This window comes from Tamandua tetradactyla, chromosome 14, assembly GCF_023851605.1.
Source record: "Tamandua tetradactyla isolate mTamTet1 chromosome 14, mTamTet1.pri, whole genome shotgun sequence".
In the NCBI taxonomy this organism is placed as follows: Eukaryota; Metazoa; Chordata; class Mammalia; order Pilosa; family Myrmecophagidae; genus Tamandua; species Tamandua tetradactyla.
The window spans coordinates 82,185,756-82,199,566 of record NC_135340.1 but is presented as its reverse complement, the minus strand read 5'-3'; the positions used below and the strand labels follow the sequence as shown (position 1 = coordinate 82,199,566).

At 42.7% G+C, this 13,811-nt stretch overlaps 1 non-coding gene across 1 annotated transcript; it reads right to left on the bottom strand.

Moving 5' to 3' along the window:
* Positions 1-6,633: 6,633 nt before the first annotated feature.
* LOC143656682 (U5 spliceosomal RNA) lies at positions 6,634-6,749 on the bottom strand. Its single transcript, XR_013162586.1, has one exon. It is a non-coding gene; the product is annotated as a U5 spliceosomal RNA (small nuclear RNA).
* Positions 6,750-13,811: the final 7,062 nt, after the last annotated feature.

The window sequence follows — 13,811 nt, the reverse complement described above, 5'->3', positions numbered from 1 at the left end:
AGCGACATGTAGGGAAGTGGCAGGGCCAGGATGGGGACCCAAGTTTCTTTCCTCCCCTACATAAGGATGGATTTCCTTTCCCCACATCCCCTCACCCCAAGGAAACGACATGACATGGTAAAATGTTTCTTTCTTTATATTCTTATGTATTTATTTATTTTCTTTCCAACTGTCTTAACCTGCCAGGGCGACTGGGGCCAGGTGCCACAGGCTGCTTGGCCTAAACAACAGAAATGGATGGCCTCAGTTCTGAAGACTGGACAGCTGAAATCAGGGTGTCAGCTGGCCCAGGCTTCATTTCAAAGGGGAGACTCTGTTCTCAGACTCCCCTGGAGAGGGCGCCCGGCCATCGGTCGCAGCCCTGGGCTTGTGGCAGAGCTCAGTGCCTCCCACGGCTGTCCCTCTCTGCTCTCTGCCTGGGTCCAAATCTCCTGTCCTGGTGAGGACACCAGCCATATGGGATTAAGCCTCCTTCCCCAATGCAGTCTGGCCTCATCTTAATTAATACCACCTTCAAAGATCCCAGTCACAAAAAACAGCTCATATTCATAGGCCTGGGAGTTAAGAATTGAACCTATTTTTTTTTTTTTGGGAGGGGGGATGCAATTCAATACATAACACCATGATTATAAAAGAAAAATGATGCAATACTATTATCTAATGTACAGTCAATTGTCAACTTTCCCCATTTGTTCCCAACACTGTGCCCCTCAGCTGCATCCCCCTGGTGCCACATCCAATCACGATTGACCCATTCTCTCAGCCGCCATGTTCCTTTACTCCCCCCCATTCCAGAACTGCCCAGCCTTCTTTTATTTGGTTTTGCACAACCTTGCCGTTTCCAAAGGGGCAAGACCCACTGTCCCACGGATGGCGGTGGCATGGATTTGCCTGTTTCCTCCTGAGATGTTGCTGTGTCCTTTGTCATCATCACATCTGGAGGACCCCGGGGGCGATCTGTCTTGTTTTGGGCGAGGGATGCAGGCTTTTCATCTCAGAGGCCAATGCCCTGCCTCCTGGGGCTCGGGGGAGGGATGGTGGGTGAGCCCTTCTGCAGAGGGAACTCAGTGTCAGCCACCTGGAGCAGCGTGGTCTCCGGGATTGCAACCCAAAGCCTTGGAAGGAAGTCTGTCCATCACGCCCTGAGATGCATCTTCCCAATTCTCCTTGCTGGAAAGTTCTTGTGTTTGTGTCAAAGCCCAACACCCATGTCTCCACCTCCGTGAGGCCTTTATGACTCTCTTGGGCAGAACCAATTATTCCCTCCTCGCAGCTTCCACCACGCTTTGTGTCTTTCCGCCTCGCTTGAGTGGTTTGTCACCATGCATTAGAGCCCATTGTCACTGCCCCGTTCTCCCAGGGCCCAGCACCGAAGTTTCTCTATAAATGTTTGCCAAATAAATTGCAACCCAAATAAAAGCTGTCTGCTTTGTGGTTGATCTCAGTTTTACATTCGAAAGAGAAGCCCAATATCCAAAACCAAATCGAAAAGCTGTTTATGTCTCTGCTGAATATCCAGGAATAAGTGTTGAAGGAAGAACTACATTGAATATACTGAAGATTCCTAAATATTCTCTTTGCCTGTCTTTTCCCCTAAAGCCTCATAACTCCTGTTTCACCTCGAAGTCTCTCTTCTTTCTCTCTCCAACTCCATCCCATACTGGATTTTCTCTTCTTTTCCCACCTCTCTCCTCCTTGTGGATCAATTTGGTACTTCTTCAAGTAGCTCAATGCCTTTTTCATTTTAAAAACTATTTAGGAATTTAAATCAAATAAGCAACACATGAAAACATTCTCTTTGTAAAAAAGTAAAATGTTACATAAATCTAACCACCCCAAGTTCAGCTCCTTCCCAGGTTATCAAACTTACCACATCCTTCCAGGCTTTTTTCCTATGCAATTATAGACATTTACATGCACCCAAATAAAACACATATTACATGAAATAATGCCATTTGTATTTTCAAAATGTTTCCAATTTCTGGGCAGTGCAACGGTGGCTCAGTGGTAGAATTCTCACCTTTCATGCCAGAGACCCGGGTTTGCTTCCCAGAGCCTGCCCATGCCAACAAACAAACAAAAAACATACATTTACAAAACGTTTCCAACTCCGATGCTGCAATGAGATCAGCATCCTTGTCCCTGAGTCTTGTCCTAGAAGTCTGTGCTTCCTACTCTCCCTCCAGCAAGGAAGGAGAAGACCTGAAATGTTTGGCTTGCACAACTGTGGCTGCTCCCAAATCCAATCTGAGAGCCAAAGAGAGGATCAGGAGGTGCTGCCCACAGCAAACACCTGGTTCCAAGCCCCACCCGTTAGTCTTAGCCCATTTAGAAGTGGTTTCAGCTGTGGACATTCTGGTTGCATCCGGTTAGACTCCTCCTCCTCCGCTTTCCAACCTGCCCTCTCCCTCTCGGCGCCCCCGTGTCCTTCCTTCTCCGTGTCCCCTGGTCCCACCCGTTTTCCCAACCCCCTCCCCTGCCCGCCTCACCCTCTCTGATCCACCGACCTCCCTCCTCCAGGCTGGATGGCGCCCCCGGAACCAAGGCTGGGGTTGACATGAAGCTTCCGGGCAGGGCCAAGTCCCCGCTCTGCTGCGCCCTGCTCTGCGCACAGGTGGGCAGGACCACCAGCTCATCCGGGAACCCGCCCGCCTCGGCCTTGGGGTTTCATGGTGCCGTGTGGGTGGGTGACCTATTAAAAAAAATCTATCTAAATTAGAAAAAAAAAGCAGAACACAATGGCACCAAAATGAAACAGTCAAGTAATGGGAATGAAACATACACATAAAAATATTTAGCATAGAAAAATGTTAAAAATTAAAAATAAAGTGATCGCCTCTCACCTTCCCACGCACCTCTTCACTGAGACGGTTCTTTTTTTTTTCCCCTTTTGTTTTGATTCAGACTGACAGAGTGGGCCAGTGTCTGACGTCAGTCATCTACAGTAACCTCCCTTATATAATAACACAGAGCAGGAGCCAGGAAGCTGTGTTGACACTGTTTCACTCTAAACCCAAGATGTAGATATTACTATCATCATTTTCCCTTTGCAAATGAAGTAACTGAGGCACAGAGAAGTTAAGTAATCAGCTTCAGGTCACACAGCTAGGAAGCAGAAAAGGTGAGATCAGAACCCAGGCAGTGCAGCTCCAGGGCCTGGGCATAACCGCTGCTGCCCTGCTGCCTCTCAGACAACTCCCCCTCCACGGGGCACGTGTGTTTGTTTTCCAAAGTATTATTATTATTTTATGTCACTTGAGTCTCTCAAGTGCTTTGTGAAGGAAAGGAAGGCCCAACTCATAGATGGAGAAACCGAGGCTCAAAGAGAGATTGCATCCCCAGAGGAAAAAGGAGGGAGAAGAAACGTCATGTCCACAACTGAATGTTCTTACCAGATTCTAAAGTGTTGGTCAGCAACCTCTTTTAATTAAGATGCAAAAAGGAAAGCTCCCCCAGCCATCACCTGGCCCGGTTCACCTCTGCTTCAACCAGCTGTTTATCTTTCTCTCCTTCCCTACCTGCCTCCCTCCCACCCTTTGTGTATTTCCTTTTCTTCCTGTCTCTCACCTCACCTTTCTCCCCTCTCCAGGTTTATCTCTTCTCTCTTTCTCACACTCTCTCCTCATCCACCCATCCTTCTAAACCTCCACTCCCTCACCTATCTAGCTAGGCACCCCTTCACGCTTTTAAAAAATTATTTCGTGAGCCTATGAGGTGTCAAGCCCTGTGGTAAAGGCTGGGATGCAGATGTGAATATCAGAGTTCTCACTCTGATCTGGATATCTGATATTGGAAGGTGTTCTAGTCCACTAAAGCTGCCAGAATGTAACACACCAGAGATGGATTGGCTTTTAATAAAAGGGGATTTATTTAGTTAAAACGTATAGTTCTTCAAAGGAAAGGCAGCTAACTTTCATCTGAGGTTCTCTTACACAGGAAGGCTCAGGGCAATCTCTGCTAGCCTTCTCTCTGGGCTTCTGGGTTCCAACAGTTTTCCCCGGAGTGATTCCCCTCTGCATCTTCAAAGGTCTGGGCTGAGCTGCGTATGCTGAGCTGCTTGGGCTGTGCTGCGCTGACCCCTCTCATATAAGCACCAATTAAACGAGACATCACTCATTGCAGGAGGCACTCCCCCCAGCCGACCGCAGACACAATCAGTGACGGATGAGGTTTACATGCCAATGGCTCATGTCCACAGCAATAGAAGAAGGCACCTTTCACCTGGCCAAGTTGACACCTGAACCTAACTACCACAGATGTGTAGTGTGTGCTGTTATCCAACCATCTGACTCCAACTCTCTCCTTCTCTCCATCCCACCCAGAAACAAGAGCCCAGTTCATTGCCTACCTCTATCACCCCCTGAATGGACACCAGCAGTGAAGATTCAGAGCAGGCCATCTGCAGAAGGCCCGTGTCCCATATCTGCCGCCTGTGCTGGAAAACCAGGCTGTAGTCCCCGCAGGCGGGGAGACACACCCAGGCCCGCACAGTGCCTCGCCTACCCCAGTCTCATGGGCAGGAATGGGAACTGATGGCCCAGGCTGGAGGGTTGGGCAAATTCCCAGACGAGGTGGTGCAGAGTGATAAGCAGCACCCGGGTGAGCGTGTCTGTGCAAGTGTGTAAGTGCATGTGTGAGTGCATACCAACATGTGCCAGCCTGGCCAGCTTGGTGTGACCCTGCCATTCTGCCTTGGCCCTGCCAGGCCTTTCATCCCTAGGGTGAGCAGGGGCTCAGCCAGGTGCAGGTGGATCAGCCATGCAACTCAAGGCAGGGCTCTTCCTTATCACAGCCTGTGCTGTTTGTTTCTTTCACACTCTTATCCCCATTCCCCTGGGCCCAGAGTTTAGCATCATAACCTGTCCCAGCCTGGAGGGGAATTTGGAGATTATTTTACCCAGGCCCTCATCTGACAAATGGAGGAAACCAAGCCCCCAGAGGGTCAGTGACTCCCAGGAGGTCACCCAGCCGGTTAGTGGCAGAGCTGGGAGGAGAACCCCTATCTCCCCAGCCAGGTTTAAAATCCATCCCCATCCCCACTGCTACAAATAACAGCAACGCTTTCTAGGCTGTGGCTGAAGATATTCAGTGCCTGGAGAAAGTGCCCAGGGAGCCAGAGGCTGCTTAACTTGTGCTTTTCTCCACCACCCGACATGTCAGTTTTCTCCTCCTTTGGTGGTATTTCCCCTACTCAGAAAGAGAACTCCTGTCTCTGACCAGCAGCTGTAACTAGTGGCCACATATGCTTTTGATGAATTACAAATGGAAAATGAATAAATTCTTACCTGATAAGCGCAGTACGCAAAAACTCTTTCAATAGTTGAGATTGATGAGTAAAAGATAATAAATTAGGTCTTTGATGAAAGTTTTGGAAATGTTAGTGGAATGACTGAATGAAGGACGACGGTATGGCAGGGGGCCTGGGAGGGACTGAACTTCAGTGGTTTTGGTCTCTTCATCAAAAGAAAGGGTCAGAAGGTCCCCTGGGACACATTGGGAAGTAAATTACCTTTGAAGGGAACAAAGGGGCTTCTCTATGAAGAAGGCTCCCCCACCCCCCAACAGCTCTATTGTTCTGGAAAGAGGGTGTCAGTAGAATTTGTGTGTGTTCTGGGGACCATCCTTAAGGGCTGGACGGGAAAGGGACTTGAGGGGAGCCTTTGAAAAGGAGGGGCAGCTGTTCTTGCTGGTGTGGGATCCCTGGGAGGGCAAGGGATGATGGCTCTGCCATGCTGTGGTTCCCCTCAACTAGCGCTGACCCAGGCCCTCTGGAACCTGAGAAAAGTGAGCTCCTAGGGCCCTATAGTTAGGGCCCTGGGGCTGGCTAAACGTGGAGAGACGGATCTCCCTGCCCCAGAATAGACGTGAACGGAGGCCCCATTACTGACTGAAAGATGGCTCAGCTACCCGGAAGTGCTGCTCGCACAGAGAGGCTGTGCGGCCAGAGCAGGCGCACAGTGCTGTCTTCTAAGGGTTGACTGCATAGCAGGAATTTAATATGGAAGCCACAAAGTACCATACATCTCTGGAGTTTGGAGCAAATGCAGTTCAGGTGTGTTATGTTCTTGAGTTGAATTTATTGTACCGGCCTCCATTTTTGTGAGGCAAGTCTCACACACAGTCCCGTGGTACCACGTGGTTTTGGAAGATTAAACTAAGGCTTTCACACATAGCTGTTTCTCTTTTGTATTCATCCCCTCTTGCTTTTTGCCACACCCTACGAGACAATCAAGATAATCACCTTCAATTGCTCAAATGAAGACCACTTAAAACGAAAACGGTCATTCTCCTGCGGTTTCTCGTTGTTTACTTTCTCCAGACTCCAATACTTAAACACATTCCCGACCCAACTCCTAAAGACGGGTGAAAAAGAAACGGCAAAAACAGACTGCTATAAACAGCAAAACGTAGCAAAACAGCTTCGCCTCCCCCACAACGTACAGAGCGGGATCTAAAAAGTAAGCGTAAGTGTTCACAGCACCACTGTGCTATCCCCATTCATTCTGATATGGCTTTAAACAGGAATACTCAAACATAATACCGTTCTAAACAAAAAGGATTACGCCTAACTATAGCAAATTGCTCAGCGCTCATCTATATCATATGAACTTCTGTCTTTTTAACTGCTTTATTAGCCTTGCCTAAACAAGGCCTCAAAAAATTGGTTTAAGACTCAGAGTTGTTTCTCTCCACGGAAATCTTTAGTAAAAGGCGAAAGATTTATACGATCTGAAGAGAAACCAGAGTATGCGTTTTGGACGTCGCAACTCAAACCTCGGGTAACTGCAAGTCCTAATGCATTGATGGTGGTAGGGTAATGACAAAATCCAGTGCATTAAAAACAAACTTTCTTGGAATCCTGTAAATAATCATTGAATTCTCAAAAAGTATGAGCGAACAAAATACAAAAATATTGACGTTTTAAATTTGTACCACGTGCAGTGCACTGTGGGTATTCAAATAAGCCAGAGTCACCGCCTTTCGATTCCGGAAAAATGTTAGCATTCACGCAGTGCCCCTGGGCCGCCGTTAGAGGGCGACGTGGAGGTTTTGGCCCGCCGGGTTTGAACCTTATCCTGGTTTCGGGTTGATCTGCTTTGTATATTTGTGTGTCTGAGTGATTGCTTCTAAATAAAGACCTTCCTATTAGGTTGGAAAAAAAATTAGCAAATAAATAACACAAAATTCAGGATATAGCTGCTCCCTTCGGTAGGGGGTGAGAAGTGTGACTGGGACAAAAAAGCGTTGACCACGATTGTACAAGCCCAGGGAGCACATTTACATTTTATTCTATTTAATTTGTGGAAGTAGATAACGTCAAAGGGAGGAGGTCAAAGGGAAATAAAAATGTACTGATGTTTTTGTTTTATTAGAGGAAAATATAGCCGTTGGTAAAATTTAAGAAGTCAATTGGAGTAAATAATAAAAACAAATTCATAATAGTGGTTCTGAAGAAAGGGGCAACTGCCCTGAGAACAAATATAGAATGTTTAATATTTAAACCAGATAAAGAAAACTGGATCTTTCCAATGGAAAATAGGAACGGGATTTTTAAAAACACAGTCAATGAAAAATAAAACGACAAGATAAATTCTAAGTGGCTGGAGTAATCTTGATTCTAAAACTAGCTAACGTCAATGCAACTAAACTATAAGCCCATTTAATTTGTGAATTTGGATTTAAAACTCCTAAATAAAATGTAATTTTACTGTTTCTAACAGTCACAGTTTTTTGTTCATTCCGGACTCCACAGAGGAGAGTCGTGGAGTTCAGAGGACTTCTAAATCCAAAGTGTGAACTCAACTCATTTTAAATGTGCGGTTTGTGGGGCCTGTACAATTTCCTTTATCTCTGATGTGGCCTGCTTTTCCATTTTTGGCAACAGTTCACACTGATGTCTAATAGAAGACATAACTTAAAAAGCAAACAAAAGATACAAAACTATAAAACCTTGTTGGAATTTTTATTCAAATTGCTTTGAATTTATAGACTTGAGAAGAAATTCCCTTTTTTACCAGTCCATGAACTTCATAAAGTTTTCCATTTATATTTTCTATTTGTTCATATCTTTCTATAGAAAACTATATAGTTGGCTCCATAGAAGTCTTTTCTTATATCTACACCTAATATCTTAGGAGTTTTTCTATTATAAAGGATAGATTTTTTTTAAATTAAATTTTAATTGTTATAATTCAAACAACTTACAAATTGTCTAAAAATGCAATTTATTTTTGTATATCAATCTTGTATCCGACAGCTTTGCTGAACTGTAGTTTTAGCTCTAAAGGATTACGTAGATCAGCATGCGAGGGTTAAGTTCATATGTCAACTTAGCTGCGTTACAGGTGTCTAGTTGTTTGGTCAAGCAAGCCCAGGCCTGATTGTTTTCTACCCTGAAGGTAATTAAATCTTTAGTTATTTGGTGCATCTACTGCTGTTTGCATTTACAATCAACAAAGGAGATTATCTATAGCAAGACAAAAGTCTCATCCAATCAGTTGAAGGTCTTAAAGGGAGAAGTGATGATTTCAGCAGTCAGAAGAATTTTTACCTCTACTTCCACCAGTCAGCTTCTCCAGGAAACCTTTGGAGTCCCCAGTTTGCAGCTTGCCTTATGGGATTTGGACTTGCCAAACCCCACAGTCACACTGCATGAGCCAATTCCTATAATAAATCTCCTCAAATATATTTATGTGTATATATATATATATATCCTGTTGGTACTATTTCTCTGAGAACCTTTACTAAAACTGTCCATTGGAAGTACAATGTGGGCCACATATGTATTTATAAATTTCCTACTAGCCACGTTAATAAAAGTATAAAGAGGCAGATAATAGGAAATTTTAAGTTGTATATATGCTACCACAATGAACATTTTTAAAAAGTAAAATTATTTTTTATTCATTTAAATAATATCTTTTATTTAACTCACTATATCTAAAATATTATTTTTTCATATATAATCAATACAAAAATATTTAATGCAATATTTTACATTTTTTTTCCCCAAAAGGGATTAAGAATCTAGTGTGAAGGTCACACTTGCAGCCCATCTCAGTTCAGATGGGCCACATTTCAAATGCTCAACCATTCGCCACTGTATAGGATGGTACAGTCTTGATCCTTTTAGATCTTCCATGAAGACTGTCACAGTGACTGAGAATAACAATTTTCTTTTTCTCTTTCCAATCCTTGTGCCTTAATCCCCCTTTTCTTGTGTATTTTGCTGGCAAGGACCTGTTGAGTGGAAATGGTGACTCTGGTTTTGTCTGGTTTCTGACTCTAAAGGGAAAGCTTATGACACTTTTTTTTTAAGAGCAATTATGGTTTACAGAAAAAATCAAGCATAAAACACGATTCCCATACACCGCTTTATTATTACAACTTGCATTCGTGTGAAACATTTGTTACAATTGATGAATGCACATTTTCATAATTGTAATACCAGCTATTGTCTATGGCTTAAGTTAGGGTTCATTGTGTTATGCTGTTCCATGGATTGTTTTGAAATTTTTATTCGAGTGCTGTTAATTACATTCACAATGTTGTGCGACCGTCACCATCATTCATTAGCAAAACCTTTCCATCATCCAAATAGGAACTGGACATTTTAAACCTTAACTCCCTAATCCCGATTACCCACCCCATCCCCTAGTAACCTATATTCTAGATTCTGGTTCTACGGGTTTGCTTACCTTAATTATTTCATATCAGTGAGATCCTACAATACTTGTTTTTGTGTGTCTGGCTTATTTCACTCAACATAATGTCTTCAGGGTTCACCCATGTTGTTTCATGGGCCAGAATTATATTCCCTTTCTGTGACTGAATATTCCATTGCAGGTGCATATACCACATTCTGTTTATCCATTCATTGTTTGACGGACATGTGGGCTGCTTCCATCTTTTGGCAATTGTGAATAATGCCAAAATGAACAAGGGTGTGCAAATATCCTGTTTGAGGTCCTGTATTCAAATCTTTATGTGTATATCCACAAGTGGATGGCTGGGTCTTATGATAATTCTACACTTAACTTTTTGAGGAACTGCCAAACTTTTTCACAGCAGCTACAGCAGGTTACATTCCCACTGGTAATGAATGAAGGTTCCTATTTTTCCACACCCTCTCCAACACTTGCAGCTTTCTGTTTTTTCAATAGTGGCCATTCTAGTAGGTGTGAAATGGTATCACATGGTGGTTTTGACGTGCATTAACCTAATGACTAACGAAGTTGAACAACTTTTCATGTGCTGTCTGGCCATTCGGATATCATCTTTGGATAAATGTCTGTTCTAGTCAATTGAGTTGTTTGTCTTTTTCTTGTTGAGTTGAAGGATTTCTTTATATATTCTGGCCACAAGGGGGTGCTGCTTCCCTTTTAGTGCTCAGTTTATGTCACAAGGCAGACAACTTAACAGAGGGAGTCAAATATTTCACTCCTGTACTTCCCAGAGGAATTTTGAGAAATTAAAAAACTGTGTGCTTCAAAAAACAAACAACCAACCAACCATGTTCCTTTTGAATTTTAAGATGATAGCTACATTAAAAAAAAAAAAGTTATATTGTTGCAGAAAATGAACACTTGGCACATAACATCAATTTTAAAAATGTAATCAATGGAAGTTACAGTCCAAAGAGATTTAATACTCACCATCAATTAAAAATTTTTTCTTTACATTTTCCCCTTGAACTTGTTTTCCATTTACATTTTTCCAATAATTTAATAGTAATATATTTCTATGCCCGAAAGTCTTCTATTGATCATCCAACCATATTTCTCTTTAACAAAAATAAGTATGTTAATTGAATTTAATTTTTTTCGTATCTTTGAACTTAAAATTCTCTGCATTCATATTCTTCTTCTGGATTGAGCTATCTTTACAATGATTAGTAATACACACTTGATCAAAACCACAAAAATATATTACAAATTTTGATAGACAATTAGTAAGTGAATTTTTAATTGGGAATGCATCTCAATTAAATGGATACTTATAGTTATTGATAGAGATAAGGTTTAGTTTCAACACTATTCTTTTTTTCTTTTTTCTTTTCACATTGTTTTCAAAGCAAAAAGCCTTGTTCCAACAAATCAGTAGATGGAAAGAGTTTCAACAGTATCACTTCCATGCTAGGTGACTGTTCCATCAGGCTGATGACTAGGTTAAGTTCTCCTTAAATTCCATGGGAAGAAAAGATTTGGAAATCGAATTTGCAAAGGTTTTGTTACCCAGTTGTTAGAATCATCTGCTTTCTCAAAATGGATGGGATTGTTTTAAATTGACATTTTCTTTCAAGCCCTGAAGCTTCTTTTTTAATAAATTTTTTAATTAAAAAAATATAACAACAAATGCAAACATTCTTAACTTTTGAGCATTCTGTTCTACATAATCAGTAATTCACAATATCATCAAATAGTTGCATATTTATCATCATGATCATATCTTAGAACATTTGCACCAATTCAGAAAAAAATAAAAAGACAACAGAAAAAAATTCATACATACCATACCTTACCCCTCCCTTTCATTGATCACTAGTATTTCAATCTAAATTTATTTTAATGTTTGTTCCCCCTATTATTTATTTTTATTCCATATGTTTTACTCATCTGTCGATAAGGTAGACAAAAGGAGCATCGGACACAAGGTTTTCACAATCATAGTCACACTGTGAAAGCTATATCATTATACAATCATCTTCAAGAAACCTGGCTACTGGAACACAGCTCTACATTTTCAGGCAGTTCTCTCCAGCTTCTCCACTACATCTTGACTAACAAGGGTGATATCTATTTAATGCGTAAGAATAACCTCCAGGATAACCTCTCAACTCTCTTTGGGATCTCTCAGCCACTGACACTTTATTTTGTCTCATTTCGCTCTTCCCCCTTTCGGTCGAGAAGGTTTTCTCAATCCCTTGATGCTGAGTTTCAGCTCATTCTAGGATTTCTGTCCCACGTTGCCAGGAAGGTCCACACCCCTGGGAGTCATGTCCCATGTAGACAGGGGGAGGATGGTGAGTTTGCTTGTTGTGTTGGCTGGAGAGAGAGGCCACATCTGAGCAACAAAAGAGGCTCTCTTGGGGGTGACTCTTAGGCCTAATTTTAAGTATGCTTGACCTATCCTTTGTGGGATTAAGTTTCATATGAACAAATCCCAAGACTGGGGGCTTAGCCTATAGTTTGGTTGTCCACACTGCTTGTGAGAATATCAAGAACTCAACTTGGGGAGGTTGAATTTTCCCCTTCTCACCATTCCCCGAAGGGGACTGTGCAAATACTTTTGTACTCATTGATCAAATCACTCTGGGATTCATCGTGGCATCACTCTGGACAAACCAACAAAATCTCATGCCCTACTCAAGGTTCCATGTACTTATGTTGTTCAAGTAACTATCTACATAAGTTATATTAGGAGATGCACTAGTCAAAATATAAATTTTGTACCAAATAAACCTTTTTTGTCAAGGCCAAACTTCTAAGGGCTGCTCTAACAGGTTTCTGAATGGGGAGATGGGAGTCTAGTCCCCTTCTCTCCTGCAGTTTGATCAAAGCATCCCTCACCCCCTCCCCGGCCCCACCCCCACCCCCACGCCCTACCCCAGGGTCCGGCACAGATGGCCCCACAGAAAAATCTTAAGGCATCTAAGGGGACAAAAACTTAATACAATGGTGAAGAATTCTTAGAGCTGAAAGCCATCCTGAGTATCAGTCCCTGACCCACCCCATTGGACCTTGTAACAGGTGCCACTCCGAGCACCCCTCTCTCCTGGGTTTGGATGAATTCTTCTGTAGTGACCACCAGCCAAGGAGGAGACAGAGGGCTGGGTCACTGTCCAAGGAGGCTGACCGTGGGGATGAAGGAAAGGACAGGGTGCTCTGGGTCCATGAACCATCAAGAAAGCACCTTGAGTAGTTGCTCACATGGGATGTTTACGAGGATGAAATACAGCAGTGACGCTGGCTGTGCTGGTTTAAAACTGTCGTGTGCTGCAGAAAAGCCATGTTCTTTAATCCTCATTCAATATTGCATGGTGGGAGCTTTTTGATGGTTTCCATGGACATGTGACCCACCCAGCTGTGGGTGGGGCCTTTTGATTAGCTGGTTTCCATGGAGATGTGTCTCTACCCATTCAAGGTGGGGTTGCTTCCTGGAGCTCTTTAAGAGGGAACATTTTGGAAAAAGCATTAGAGCCCATGCAGCCAGAGACTTTGGAGAGGAAGAAAGAAAATGTCCCCCAGGGAAGCCACTGAAGAAGCCTGGAGAGAAAGCTAGCAGATGTCGCCATGTGCACTTCCAGCTGAGAGAGAAACCTGAACATCATTGGCCTTTCTTGAGCCAAGGTATCTTTCCCTAGATGCCTTAATTTGAATATTTTTATGGCCTTGCCTTAATTTGGACACTTTCATGGCCTTAGAACTGATAACTTGAAACTTAATAAATTTCCCTTTTAAAAGCCGTTCTGTTTCTGGTATGTTGCATTCCAGCAGCTAGCAAACTAAAACTGGTCATCCTGGTAAATTCTCTGAGGTTACACACATCACATCACAGTCCATATAGTTGTTACTGGGATTTGGGGGTGTAGGGGGGATGACAGAAAATCACAACCTCATTAAATATCATTAAATGAATAAATAGAGTCCCACCACATTCATGGATAGTAAGACAATTTCATAAGGGTTGTAATTCTCCCCTAATTAATCTATGGACAATGCAATTAAATTCCAAATTGTTTGCTTTGTTTTAAATAACAAACTACTTCTAAAAAAAAATTTGTGTAAGAGCTAAGGGCCAAGAAAAGCCAG